This window comes from Pan troglodytes, chromosome 13, assembly GCF_028858775.2.
Source record: "Pan troglodytes isolate AG18354 chromosome 13, NHGRI_mPanTro3-v2.0_pri, whole genome shotgun sequence".
Lineage (NCBI taxonomy): Eukaryota > Metazoa > Chordata > Mammalia > Primates > Hominidae > Pan > Pan troglodytes.
In genome coordinates, this window is record NC_072411.2 from 92,202,965 (window position 1) to 92,217,730 (window position 14,766).

The following is a 14,766-nucleotide window of genomic DNA, read 5'->3' on the forward strand; positions in this document are numbered from 1 at the left end:
AAATGGAGTTAATAATTGATTATACCTACATGATGAAACCTTCATAAAAATCCCTGAACTATGGGGTTTGGGGAGTTGCTTCTGGACAGCAGAATGGATAGTGGAGGTTCCTGGAGGGTGAAGTGGCTTGAGAGGGTATGGGAGCTCCATGTGCCTTTCCACATACCTTCCCTTATGCATCTCTTCCATCTGGCTCTTTGTATCCTTTCTTTATAATAAATGAGTAGAGGTAAATAAAGTGTTTCCCCAAGTTCTGTGAGCTGCTCCAGCAAATTAATAGAATTCAAGGTGGGGGTCATTGGAAGTCCAATTTATAGCCAGCTGATCAGGCCACAGCCTGGGGTTTGCAGTCGGCATCTGAAATTGGGCAGTCTTGTAGGATCAAACCTGTGGGATCTGATACTATCTCCTGTGGGATAGTATCAGAATTAAACTGAATTAGAGCTGGTGTCTGCCACAGAATCTGCCAGAAAATTGCTTGGTATGTAGAGGAAAAAAATATCCACACATCTGATGTCAGAGGTGTTGAGTGACTGTGAAAGTAGAGGTAGGAAAAACACTCAGGTTTTTCTATATCGCAACAGTCTCATATATAGAAAACCTTAAAGACTCCACCAAAAAAAAATTTGCACTAAAAAATAAGTTATTTTGCAGGATACAGAATCAACATATAGATAATTATAGCATTTCTTTATACTAACAACGAGCTATCTGAAAAAAATCCAGAAAACCAATTTAAAATAGCTACCAAAAAAAATAGGAAGAAATTTAACCAAAGAGGTGAAAGATCTGTACACCGAAAGCTATAAAACATTTATGAAATAAATTGAAGACACAGAAAGATATCTTGTGTTCATGGATTAGGAGAACTAATATTGTTAAATGTCCATATTACAAAGTGATCTACAGGTTCAACATAATCCCTATCAAAATTCCAATGACAATTTTCACAGAAATAGAAAAAATAATACTAAAATTTGTATGGAACCACAAGAGACCCTGAATAGCGAATACAATCTTGAGCAAAAAGAACAAAGCTGGAGGCATCACACTGTCTGATTTCAAAATATAAGGCAAGGCTACAGTAATCAAAACAGCATGGTACTGACATTAAAAACAGACACACAGAATAGAGAGCCCAGAAATAAATCCACGCTTTTACAGTTAATTTATTTTTGGCAAAGATGTCAAGCACATACAATGGGAGAAAGAACAATCTCTTCAATAAATAGTGTAGGGAAAACTGAATATCCACATGCAGAAGAATGAAATCAGACCCTTATATCACACCATATAAAAAATCAACTCAAAATAGATGAAACACACTTAAACATAAGACCTGAAACTGTAAAACTACTAGGAAAAAACACAGGGGGAAAGCTCTATGACATTGCTTTGGGGGATGTTTTTTTTGGAGATGACTCCAAAAGCACAGGCAACAAAAGCAAAAATAAACAAATGAGATTACATCAAACTAAAAAGCTCTGCACATAAAGGAAATAATCAACAGAGTGAAAAGACAACTTACAGAATGGGTGAAGATATTTGCAAACCATGCATCTGATAAGGGGTCAATATCTAAAATATATAAGCAACTCAAACAATTCAGTAGCAAGAAAGCAAATAAGCCAATTTAAAAATGTGCAAAAGGCCTGTAATCCCAGCACTTTGGGAGGCCAAGGTGGGCGGATCATGAGGTCAGGAGATAGAGACCATCCTGGCTAACACAGTGAAACCCCGTCTCTACTAAAAATACAAAAAAAATTAGCCGGGCGTGGTGGCGGGCGCCTGTAGTGCCAGCTACTCGGGATGCTGAGGCAGGAGAATAGCGTGAACCCAGGAGGCGGAGCTTGCAGTGGGCCGAGATCACGCCACTGCACTCCAGCCTGGGAGACAGAGCGAGACTCTGCCTAAAAAAAAAAAAAAAGTGCAAAAGAACCTGAATAGATATTTCTCAAAAAAACACATATAAATGACCAAACAGGTATATGAAAAAAACATGCTCAACATCATTAATCATCAGGGAAATTCAAATTAAAACTCTAATAAGATATCACCTGACACCTATTAGGATGGCTATTATCAAAAAGATGAATAAGTGTGGAAAGTAAAGGAACTGTTATATACTGTTGCTGGGAATGTAAGTTAGTGTGAAAAGCAGTATGAAGGTTCCTCAAAAAATAGATCTACCATATGATCCAGCAAAGGAAAGTATGTTGGTGGGATATCTGCACCCCTATGTTCATTGAGCACTGTTCACAATAACCAAGATATGGATTCAACCTAAGTGTTCATCAACAGATGAACGGATGCTATTCAGCCTTAAAAAAAGGAGTCTTGCCATTTGCAATCACATGGATAAACCTTGAAGATATTATGTTAAGTGAAATAAGCCAGGCACAGAAACACAAAAACTACATGATCTCACTTAAATGTGGACTCTAGGAGAGTTGAACTCATAGAAGCAGAGAGCAGAATGGTGACTGACTGGGTCTGGGGTTGTAGAAAGTGGGTATTGAGGAAATGTTGGTCAAGGATACAAAATTTCAGTTATGAAAAATAAATTCAAGAGATTTCTTGTACATTGTGCTGATTGTATTTAATAAAATGTATTATACACTTGAAATTTGCTTAGAGAGTAGATTTTAAGTGTTTTCATCACAAATACATGAGGTAATACATATGTTAATTAGCTTACTTTAGCCATTCCACAATGTATACATACTTCAAAACATTATGTTGTATACCATAAATATATATATTTTGTGTGAATTTTTAAAAAATAGTTGTAGCATTAGGACTGATTAGTGAGAGTGTACAAATGAAACCCATGAGCTAAAAACAGAATTAGAAGACATGGTAAATAGGAAAGGTGTTTGAACTTATATGGGCTCTCGTTCATTGAAAATATAAAATACTACTGTTAAAGGTGAACCCTGCTAGAAATTGATGTTACTCCTGGGACCAGGGATGCAATAGTTTCATTAAATGATGCTTTGTGGGATATAGCTTTAAAATAAACTATACAAATTGAGAAAGGATTAACATAGAACTGGTTGGTTTCAGTTTATCAATTATTGGTATTTTATTAAATGCTCTTAAAAATGTATTTATTACCAAAGATGTTGAATGGTTAAAAAATATATTTATAACATGGGTACCTTTTAGTTTAATACTTAATGTCATAAGGTTATTATAACCATTACATCTTATAATTATTTACAGAGAAGCCAGTAATAAAACCTTTAATATTTTTAGAAAATTCTTAAATTTTAAATGGCATAGTGAAATAGGATGAATTTAAAAATAAGAAGCTTATTTCCTATTCCCAGATCTCCAATGGTTATTTAAGTCTCTGCAGGGAAGTTAACTTTAAATGTGTGTGTTTTAATTTATCCTTCTGTTAAGTTAAATTAGATCTATTTTCTTAATCTGCATTTTCCCAAGGGTGCATCTTACTGTATTACTATTCTATATTGTTAAATACTGAAGTTGCTTACAGTTGTTTATAAATGACTATGAACAGTGATAAGTATCAGTGTGCATAAATATTTTTCTTTATTTGGAGTATTTATTATATATTCCTATAAGTAGAATAATTGATATTATAACTCTTCAAAGCTATGGGATCATTTAAATTTCAGGAACTTTCAGGATTTAAAATTTTAACAGGGTCTTCACTGAAGGCATCATATTTACTATTCATTTGTCACCACTTTAATAATCAAAAACATTTTAAACAACTTTTTTATGTTAGTATTTGGATTACTAAAAGGTGAATTTGTTATCTATTTCGGCATGAATAATTTTAGGGTGATTGAAAATGAGGTAGATTTTTTCCCAGTAACTTCTCAGTCACATTTTCTCCCTCCTGCCTACTAGGCCAGATGCACTGGATGTAGTAAATAAGAACTGAGTTCCAGTCTCAGCTAGCATTTCCCTTTGTTCTTGCTACTTAAGGTGTGGAACGTGGTTTTTAAAATCAGTATCATGGGAGCTTGTTTGAAATGTAGAATCTCAGCCTTCATCCTATACCTATTCAATAAGAATCTGCATTTTTAAGGATCTCTGCGTGATTTATATGCACACTAAATTTTGAAAAACTCTGCTTTATGCAACTTTCAGCAGTTCACTGAATCTCTCTCCTCCTTGGTTTCTCTTCAGTTAAATGATGGGGTTGGCCAAATAATGTGTAGAAATTTTAAAACTGGAAGGAACTCATAATAAGGATTATTGGTTTAGAGCATGGGTTCTGAAACCAGTGTTGTCTGAGTTTGAGTCCCAGCTCTACGGCTTACTGTGTTACCTTGGGCAGATCATATAGCATCTCTGTGTTCCAGTTTCCTCATTTGAAAAATAGGGATTATAATGGTATCTATTTCAAGAAGTTGTGATATTTAAATGTAATAGATGTAAAGTATGTAGATTAGTGCTTGGCACAAAATAAGCACTATACAAACATGAACTCTTCATGATTTAAGATTCTTGATTGACTAGCATTCTAGAACACATGAAGATGCCAATTTACTTGAAAGATACCAGTTGGGGCATTCTCATTATTAGTATGAGTTTGAAGGACTAAGGAAAGTGCCATGGAGGAAGTGGGAATTTGGAACAGTTTTATGGGATAACTAAATTTGAGACTGATTAGAAACAAAAGCATTAGGGGCATTCCAGGTGAAACAAAAATTCCTGGCATGTAGTAGACACCGATATATTTATTTGGTGTCTTCCTTCTAAGGAACCAGCAAATATATGGGTGTCTACTACATGTGAACAAATAAATATATGGGTGTCTACTATGTGCCAGGAATTTTGAGGAAGGGATAGAGTGGCTAGAATCAGAAAGTTTGTTAGGCAGCTAAGGAGCTAAGATTGAATCCTCTTAATTCCAAACTTAAAAATGTTAGCTTTAACTGCCGGGTCTGTCCCACAGACCCTGGCCCAGCAATGGATGAAAGGAGTACTCAGACACAGGTATGCAGTGTAAGAGCAGCTAGGGGACTGCCTGGCACTAGCAGCCCAAGAGTGAGCAGTCTTGATAAGCTGGAGCTGCTTGCTTTCATTCAGCATAGACAAAATGCCAAAAGCCTGGAGCAAACACAATCTGCAGGTAATTAACATTATTGTTTCCCATTTTAGGGTGCAGTCATGTGCGCAGATGATCAAAGGTTGGTTTCTGGACAACATAAGTAAACAAGCCTGTTTGAGATAAATTCCCCTACACTTCCTTGTACCTACTCTTTGCCCTCTGCCTCAGGGTCAGAGAACAGCTGCCTTCAGCTATTCTCCCCCAAAAGTATGCAGAGCCAGAGCCTTCTGACCTTTCAGAAGGCCTGCTTCTTTACCTATAGTTTCTCCCACCACTCTGACCAATCTCCCACATTTAACTGTGAGAAATAGAGAAATATTCTTTTCTGGCAAATAGAATAAAGTAAATACAGAAAAGCATTAGTAGATGGAATGGGTTAGTAGAAAAGAAAGCAAAAGGATAAGAACCAAGATTTGGTTATTAGATTTTGGAGAATATGTAGTGCAGGAAGCAATTATGACTCTAAGATTTTAAGTCTGAAGGACCAGGAATGTGCTTTTGGCAAAAATGGGAATATGGTAAAAGCTCCTTTGAGGAAAAGATTGCTTTTGGAAGTGTCGAAGGTAGTACATCCAGTAAATGTGTCGACGTAGCAGAATGCACTTCATTCAGAACAGGGACAATCATACTTTTACCTTTTATCACATTACTAGAATCAAACTTTTAAAATTGTCATATTATGTCATCCATATCATCAATAAGCTAGGCAATCGAGCTTTGCTTTATCCTAATAATGTCAATTTTGTGCAGAAAATGGTTGAGTCTATAAAAATTTGAACTTCAAATTTTTGATAAGCAGTAAGAAAATATAAAACAAAGGAAAACTTTAAAATTCTGGAATGATTATATCTTTGTGTCCTTTATATAGTTCAAATTCTCAAATTCTGTCTACCTAAATATTTTTTAAATGAATTAAATTGAATGGTTTGCAGTATTGGCTTTTTGTGAACCAAAAAAAGAACTTGAAAGACAGTAAGTTTCAGCTCTATTATTTCATTATCCTGGTCCCTGGATAACATTTATACTCAGCCTGAAATAAATTAAGAACAAATGAAATATGTAGCTTTCAGGCTTCTCCAAAGCACTCCTAGACCTAGATGACAAAGGTCTTCATCTTTTTGTCCAGGAAATAGCCTAGCATGGTTTACTGTCCCTGAGACTATTTGCCATCATAAATAATATTTACCAGAGTCTTTTGCCTTTAAACTACACAGGAGCAGAAAAACTGATCGGAGGGTGGCATGTGTGTTATAATACTGATTATTGGGTGAAAAGTGCATTTGTGAGCAAATGTGGTGCTGCCTAGCAACTGTTTCTAGGCAGAGTGGCTGGGAGCCAGCTGTTGTCATCATTCAGGAGCTATCAGCCTATTTCTACATACTTTATATCTGTTTTGGATTATTTGGATTCCAGTTGTAAGGTACAGTTTTTCTTAGCAACTCTTAAGGCAGTACTAAATATTTTGCTTTTTAGTGATTGACACACCAAACCCTTACTTTCTACCCATCTCTGAATGTAAAAAATACACAGCTTTTTAACTATAATGGAATATATGTCTGAAGTTGGGTACTTTCGTATTTTGAAAAACCATTGACATCCATTCCTTTTAGGCCTAAACTCTGGCACATTCTTAAGTGGTCTAGGATTACACCCAGGTTTCTACCTACTACTGAGAATGTAAGAGGTGGTATGAAACATGCTTCAGAAACTTTTAACTCATCTTCTGAAAAATTCATTCCTGGCCTTCTTTGTGTAGTTACTACTTTCACTACTGATCATGATTTATTTTCTTGCCCCTGACCCTTGCAGCAGGATAGAGCTAAGTTAACAGAAGTGAAGCAGTAGATGGTAGAGTAACTAGAGGTTATGCCAGAACTTGATGAGGAGTAGATAGGCCATATTAGTGGAGTAGAAGTCCCTCCAGGGAGAAGAGTGCTCACAAAAATTGAAGGAGTATACAGTAAGTACTATAGCCTAATACTGTTTGAGTACTTCCCGATACTCCTAGGCAGTTCAGCTCCTCTAATTCTGTCCAAGCTTCTTGTTCACACAGTCACTAAATACTTAAGTGTACACTTGCATTCAGTCAACAATGCATTCATCCTTTTATCCCCATGGCTGCTGAGAAGTCTCATCCACTCTCCTTGCTCATTTTCTTACAGCTGTCCAGTCTCCTAACTCATTCCTATTTATCTGCAAACCCACTTCCTCTGTGCCCTAAACCTTTTAACAGGGCACTCCATCACATCTTTTAAAATTGAAACCCCAAGGAGCTTACTTCATTTTCAGTTCCCTCCAACAGAGCCTGTTCTTTGTCCATACCTCATAAGCCAAAGCCAGGAGATAGGTTTTTATCATCTTTAGTTCCCTATGCCACTTCCAGGCCATTTTCACGAGAAGCCCCTCTTCATTTGGGAGACTATATAGGACTTAAGAGCATAGGATTTGGACGTAGACCCTTATTTGGGGATGTTAACCTTTATGAGCCTCAATTTCCACATCTGAAAAGAAGGATAAGAATATCATTTGGCAAAGTTGTTATGAGGATTAAATTTATGCATTCTTTTCACAAGCCTTTGCGGATTACTATGTGTTAGGCACTTTTTAAAGTACTCAACAAAACAAATAATTCCTACTCTCATGAAGCTTGTAGTTTCATGAGGGGGAAAAAAGTCTTCTTTAAACAAGTAAATACATAAACACAATGACGAAATCTGATATGAAAGAAAGTATATCAAGTGTTTAATTGGAAGTAAAATTTAGATGGTGGTGAGCTGGTTAGGAGAAAGGCTTGGTTAGGAGGTGACATTTAAAGTTACAATAGAAAGATAAGTAGGATTTAGGCAAAGGAGCAAAGGATAGAGGGCATTACAGAAATAAGGCAGTTTGGCACTTTCTAGAGACTGAGAAAAGGCCATTATGAAAGGGAGAGGTGTTACAGAGTGCAGTCAGAGATGTAGGATGGGGCAGAATTTATAGGATCTGAATATGAAGGCTATATTAGTCCATTCTCACACTGCTGTGAAGAAATACCCAAGGCTGAGTAATTTATAAAGGAAAGAGGTTTAATTCACTCACTGTTCTGCAGGGCTGGGAGGCCTCAGGACACCTACCTACAATCATGGCAGAAGGGGAAGCAAACACATTGTTCTTTGCATGGTGGCGGCAAGGAGTAGTGTTAAGCAAAGAGGGAAAAGCTTCTTATAAAACCATCAGATCTCATGAGAACTCACTATCACAAAAACAGCAGCATAGGGGTAACCACCTCCATGATTCAATTACCTCTCACGACATGTGGAGGTTATGGGAACTACAATTCAAGATGACATTTGGGTGCAGACACAGCCAAACCATATCATTCCACCCCCGGCCCCTCCCAAATCTCATGTCGTCACATTTCAAAACACAATCATGCCTTCCCAACAGTCCCCCAATATCTTAACTCATTCTATCATTAACCCAAATGTCCAAGTCCAAAGTCTCATCTGAGACAAGGCAAGTCCCTTCCATCTATGAGCCTGTAAAATCAAAAGCAAGTTAGTTACTTCCTAGATACTATGGGGGTACAGGCATTGGGTAAATACACCTATCCAAAATGGGAGAAATTGGCCAAAATGAAGGGGCTACAGACCCCATGCAAGTCTGAAATCCGGTGGGTCAGTCAGATCTTAAAGCTCTAACATGATCTCCTTTGACTCCATGTCTCACATCCAGGTCACACTGATATAAGAGGTGGGTTCCCATGGTCTTGGTTAGCTCTACCCCTGTGGCTTTGCAGGGTATACTCCCCTCCTGGCTGCTTTCATGGGCTGCTGTTGGGTGTCTGTGGCTTTTCCAGATACACGGTGCAAGCTATCTGTGGATCTACCATTCTGGGGTCTAGAGGACAGTGGTCCTCTTCTCACAGCTCCACTAGGCAGTGCCCCAGTGGGATCTCAGTGTGGGGGCTCCCACACCACATTTCCCTTCTGCACTGCCCTAGGAGAGGTTCTCCACAAGGGCTCCATTCCTGCAGCACACTACTGCTTGGACATCCAGGTATCTTCTGAAATCTAGGCAGAGGTTCCCAAACATCAGTCCTTGACTTCTGTGCACCTGCAGGCTCAACACCATGTGGAAGCTGCCAAGGCTTGGAGCTTGCACCCTCTGAAGCCATGGCCACACTGTACCTTGGCCCCTTTTAGCCACAGCTGGGACACAGGGCACCAAGTCCTGAGGCTGCATACAGCAGGGAGGCCCTGGACCCGGCCCATGAAACCATTTTTTCCTCCTAGGCCTCCAGGCCTGTGATGGGAGGGGCTGCTGTGAAGGTCTCTGACATAGCCTGGAGACATTTTTCCTATTGTCTTGGGGATCAACATTTGGCTTCTCATTACCTATGCAAATTTCTGCAACGGGCTTAAATTTCTGCCCAGAAAATCGGTTTTTCTTTTCTATCACATTGTCAGGCTGCAAATTTTCCAAACGTTTGTGTTCTGCTGCTTCTTGAACACTTTACCACTTAGAAATTTCTTCTGCCAGGTACCCTGTGTCATCTCTCCCAAGTTCAAAGTTCTGCAGATCTCTAGGGCAGGGGGAAAATGCCACCTGTCTCTTTGCTAAAGCATAGCAAGTGTGACTTTTACTCCAATTCCCAACAAGTTTCTTATCTCCCTCTGAGACTACCTCAGCCTGGACTTCATTGTCCATATCACTATCAGTATTTTGGTCAAGGCCATTCAGCAAGTCTCTAGGAAGTTCCAAACATTTCCACATCTTCCTGTCTTCTGAGCCTCCCAAGTCTCTGGGAAGCTCCAAACTTTTCCTTATTTTCCTGTCTTCTTTGGAACCCTCCAAACTGTTCCAACCTCTGCCTGTTATGCAGTTCCAAAGTCGCTTCCACATTTTTAGGTATCCTTATAGCAGCACCCCACTCTACTGGTACCAGTTTACTATATTAGTCTCTTCTCACACTGCTGTGAAAAAATACCTGAGACTGGGTAATTTATAAAGAAAAGAGGTTTAATTGACTCACAATTCTGCAGGGCTGGGGAGGCCTCAGGAAACTTACAGTCATGGTGGAAGGAGAAGCAAACACATCCTTCTTCATATGGTGGCAGCAAGGAGCACTGCTGAGCAAAGAGGGAAAAGCCCCTTGTAAAACCATCAGATCTCGTGAGAACTCATTCACTATCAAGAAAACAGCAGCATGAGGGTAACCACCCCCATGATTCAGTTACCTCCCACAAGGTCTCTCCCATGACATGTAGGGATTATGGGAACTACAATGCAAGATCACACTTGGGTGGGGACACAGCCAAACAATATCAAAGGAGTTTTACTGTTATTGAGCAAAGGGGGCTTGCTGCCCAATGTGCTAGAAGCCAATATTATGATACCCAGTTTTTGAGAAAAGCTTTATATTGCAAGTTGACTCACAAGAGACACAAGTCAAGCTGAAATCTTTCTCCTCGTGCTGACTTTAAGGCAGTCATTTTATTTAAAAAGGTTTAGCGGGAGGATTCTGGGATTAGCAGGTGATTGGTGGAAGGAAAGGTGAGGTCTGGAAAGTCCTCAGGCATGTGCAGTTACCTATTCATGCTACTTCATGGGTCCCATGTGCATATTCGAAAATGAGTTAGTATAAAACATGCAGTGGAAATTCAGGCTGTGATGTCAGCAGGCTTGTTCTGTGCAGACTCCAGTCGGTCATATTGGTTCCAACTGATTTCAGCCAGCTTCATGATCTTACAAATGGAGGGAATTTCAGTGTTTCAGCAAGTTGTTTCTCTTATCTGCCATCCTGCAAACTCAAGAATTTCTGTTAGTTATGGTGTCTTTAACTCTTTGTGGCACAGTTTCATTACTTCCATTTAAAATGTCATTAGACGCAATGATTTTAAGTAAAGGTATAATATCATTTATGCAATTAAAAGATCTCTGAGGACAGTGCTTGGAACACATTACTTACTTGGTAAATGAAGTTATATTCACATGGGCCTTGCTCTCCAATATTTATGAGGTATAATGTATCTGGGTCACAGTTTTGCTCTCTACCCCAAACTCTTGCCACCACTCTTTGATTAGCTCAGCCAGTGTTCCCACTTCAGAACTCCTTGACATCCACAATTCCAAGGGGCCACTCTTTGGAGCTTCTCTGGACCAGGGGCTTCCCTATCTGTGAAATCTTATATGCCAGTAAACTTCTAGGCCTCCACAGTGGTAAGAAATGAGGATGAAAAGAAAGCCAAGTTGTGAAGGGTTGCTTTGAGGCTAACAAACTGGTACTTTTGATACCACTGGGCTGGGGGAGGTCCCCAAATGCTGGTGGGACCTTGACTGCAGCCACTGTGCAGGCTCTTGATACCATCGCAAGAGTGAATTCAAGGACAAGTCAGAAAATAGTGAAGGTTACAGAGATTAATTGCAAAGGGAAAAGTACACCCTCAATAAAAGGCAGTGTGGGTGTCCTCAAGAGAGTCACCCACAAGGGGGTTTGGGGCTGCTACCTTTATGGGTTTCCTTAACCAAGGGGTGGAATATTCACAAAAATTCCTGGAAACAGGTGCAGATTTCTGAGAACTGCAGTACCACCCATTTTTATACTAAATATGGATGTTCTTGGAACTGTCATGGCACTGGGGGGGCGGGGGTGTGTGATTTAGTATGTTAATGACCATATAATAAGGTCCTATTTGTGAAACCTAGGTAAAATCCAGTGCCATGTTGGGTCCAATCAGTCTTAGCCAGCTTGCTTGGTCCACACCTTGTTTTTCAGGGTTTTATCAGCCCATAGTCTCTAGTCATGTGTAACTGCTGCCTGGAGTTTTTTTTTATTCTCTGCAACCACCCTGTATTATTCCTGTCAAACTTTATCCTGTAGGAAAAAAAAAAAAAAAAGCAACACTGAACTTTATAGTTCCCTAAATACCATGGCACATGCCGTTCCCTGTGCTTGAAATGTCCCCTCTTTCCAGGATCACCTTCAAGCTCCTAGTCATCCTGTAGATCTAGCTTGGCTCTCATCTCTTCTAGGAAGCCTTCCTTGGCAAATGAAAGTAGTTAATCACATTACACCTTGTGTATAGCTCTTGGTGTTCTTGCGCCTTATAATCATATGTTTATGTTTTTGGCTCCCTGATTTGAACTCTTTGAAAGCGAGAACTTCTATCCATATTATTGTGTTCTCAGTGTCTGACCTAAAGGATTTCTTCAAGAGTTTTTGAGTTCTCCTAGAAATACCATTTGACCCAGCCATCCCATTACTGGATATATACCCAAAGGACTATAAATCATGCTGCTATAAAAACACATGCACACGTATATTTATTGCGGCATTATTCACAATAGCAAAGACTTGGAACCAACCCAAATGTCCAACAATGATAGACTGGATTAAGAAAATGTGGCACATATACACCATGGAATACTATGCAGCCATAAAAAATGATGAGTTCATGTCCTTTGTAGGGACATGGATGAAATTGGAAATCATCATTCTCAGTAAACTATCGCAAGAACAAAAAACCAAACACCGCATATTCTCACTCATAGGTGGGAACTGAACAATGAGATCACATGGACACAGGAAGGGGAATATCACACTCTGGGGACTGTGGTGGGGTGGGGGGAGGGGGGAGGGATAGCATTAGGAGACATACGTAATGGTGGATGACGAGTTAGTGGGTGCAGCACACGAGCATGGCACATGTATACATGTGTAACTAACCTGCACAATGTGCACATGTACCCTAAAACTTAAAGTATAATAAAAAAAGAAAAGAAAAACATTATTAATAAAATTATAACTTAATTTTAAAAATTAATAAAAAGGCTCTAACAGAAAAAAAAAAAAAAAGAGTTTTTGAGTTCTCAAGTCTCACTAAAAAGAAAGTACCCTAATAAAAAGTTGGCAAATTGGCTGTAAACAATTGGCAGTTTCTCTGTATCATGATCTAAACCACGTTACTTTGCTGAAGTTTATTCAGATATCTTTGCTCTAAAACTTGGCACCAAATTCTAAGAAAATATTCTATTTTATTCATTTTAATTATTTGATTCAAATATAAAAATATGTTTAAAAACACATAGAAATCTCATTCCTATATTTGCATTTCCACCCTTTTTCTCTCTAGTTGCTATAGTTTAACGTTTGTATTCATGTATTTTTTATCCTCCCAGTATTTCTTTATGCAAATATAAATGCATCCTTTTCCCTCCTGTCTCATAAAAGTAGTCTAGAATACACACTGTTTTATTCCTTGCTTTTGTTTTAACATAAAAATTTATTCTGGGCCAGGCGTGGTGGCTCACGCCTGTAATCCCAGAACTTTGGGAGGGCAAGGTGGGCAGATCACCTGAGGTCAGGAGTTTGAGACCAGCCTGACTAACATGGTAAAACCTCATTTCTATTAAAAATACAAAAATTAGCCAGGCACGGTGGCACACCCCTGTAATCCCAGCTACTTGGGAGGCCGAGGCAGGAGAATCACTTGAACCCGGGAGGTGGAGGTTGCAGTGAGCTGATATCACTGCATTGCACTCCAGCCTGGACAACAAGAGTGAAACTGTCTCAAAAAAAAATTATTCTGGAAAGGCCAGGCATGGTGGGTCATATCTGTAATCCATCCCAGCACTTTGAGAGGCTAAGATGGGAGAATTGCTTGAGCCCAGGAGTTCAAGACCAGCCTGGGCAATATAGTGAGACTTCATCTCTACAAAAAAAGTTTAAAAATTAGCCAGACGTGGTAGCCCACGTCTGTAGTCCCAGCTACTCAGGAGGCTGACATGGAAGAATCACTTGAGCCCAGGACATGCAGGTTGCAGTAAGCAGAGGTCACATGACAGAGTGAGACCTTGTTCCAGAGATGTTTCCAAGTCAGTAGTAGATAGAACTCTTCCTTTTTCTTTTTTGCAGATGCATAGTTTTCTATTGTATAGATACACTGTGATTTATTCAACCAGTTCCCTACTGCCGGATACTTGTGTTCTAATTTTTTGCTTTATGAACAAAAAAATTGCAATTGATTTTACAACTATCGTATTAGCACAGATAATATCTATATAATATACAGTCATGCACTGCATAACAATGTTTTGGTCAATGACCGACTGCATATACTATGGCCATCCCATAAGATTATAATACCATATTTTTACTGTACCTTTTCTGTGTTTAGGTACACAAATACTTAGTGTTATAATTGCCTGTGGTATTCAGTACAGTCACATGTGGTACAGGTTTGTAGCCTAGGAGCAACAGGCTATATCTTACTGCCTGAGTTTCTAACTAGGTTTGTGTAGATACACTCTGTGAGTTCACACAATGACTGAATCTCCTAATAATACATTTCTCAGAACGAATTTCTGTTATTAAGCAACTCATGATTCTCTCTCTATATATATAGGCGGTGTAATATATATATGTATATGTATGTATGTGTGTATATATAAAAAGAAATATATATAACTGTATATATATAAAAAAGAGATTCCTAGAAATAAAGGTAAATGCATCTGAAATTTTAGTAGATATTTCCAGAAACCCCTTCCTGATGGTTATTCCATTTTTCTTTTTTTTTTACATTTTTATTTTTTATTTTTCCATAAGTTATTGGGATACAGCTGGTATTTGGTTACATGAATAAGTTCTTTAGTGGTGATTTGTAAGATTTTGGTGCACCCATCACCCGAGC

The 14,766-nt window shown here is 38.8% G+C and overlaps 1 protein-coding gene and 1 long non-coding RNA gene across 7 annotated transcripts in view; one reads left to right on the forward strand and one right to left on the reverse strand.

The window, feature by feature from the left end:
• C2BH2orf88 (chromosome 2B C2orf88 homolog) overlaps window positions 1-14,766 on the forward strand; it is a 328,152-nt gene that overhangs the window by 258,243 nt on the left and 55,143 nt on the right. The window contains exon 1 of one of the 6 annotated variants that reach the window (XM_003339030.7): window positions 6,424-6,512. The exons of the other annotated variants lie outside the window; for them this stretch is intronic. The gene's annotated coding sequence lies outside the window, so the exon portion shown is untranslated. Of the gene's footprint in view, window positions 1-6,423; window positions 6,513-14,766 lie in introns of those variants that run through there. 6 annotated transcript variants of the gene reach the window in all.
• LOC104005298 (uncharacterized) overlaps window positions 8,137-14,766 on the reverse strand; it is a 31,337-nt gene continuing 24,707 nt past the window's right edge. Inside the window, exons 2-3 of the long non-coding RNA XR_010150176.1 lie at window positions 10,664-10,818; window positions 8,137-10,203 (exon numbers count right to left, since the gene is read on the reverse strand). This is a non-coding gene — a long non-coding RNA (uncharacterized LOC104005298). The remainder of the gene's footprint in view (window positions 10,204-10,663; window positions 10,819-14,766) is intronic.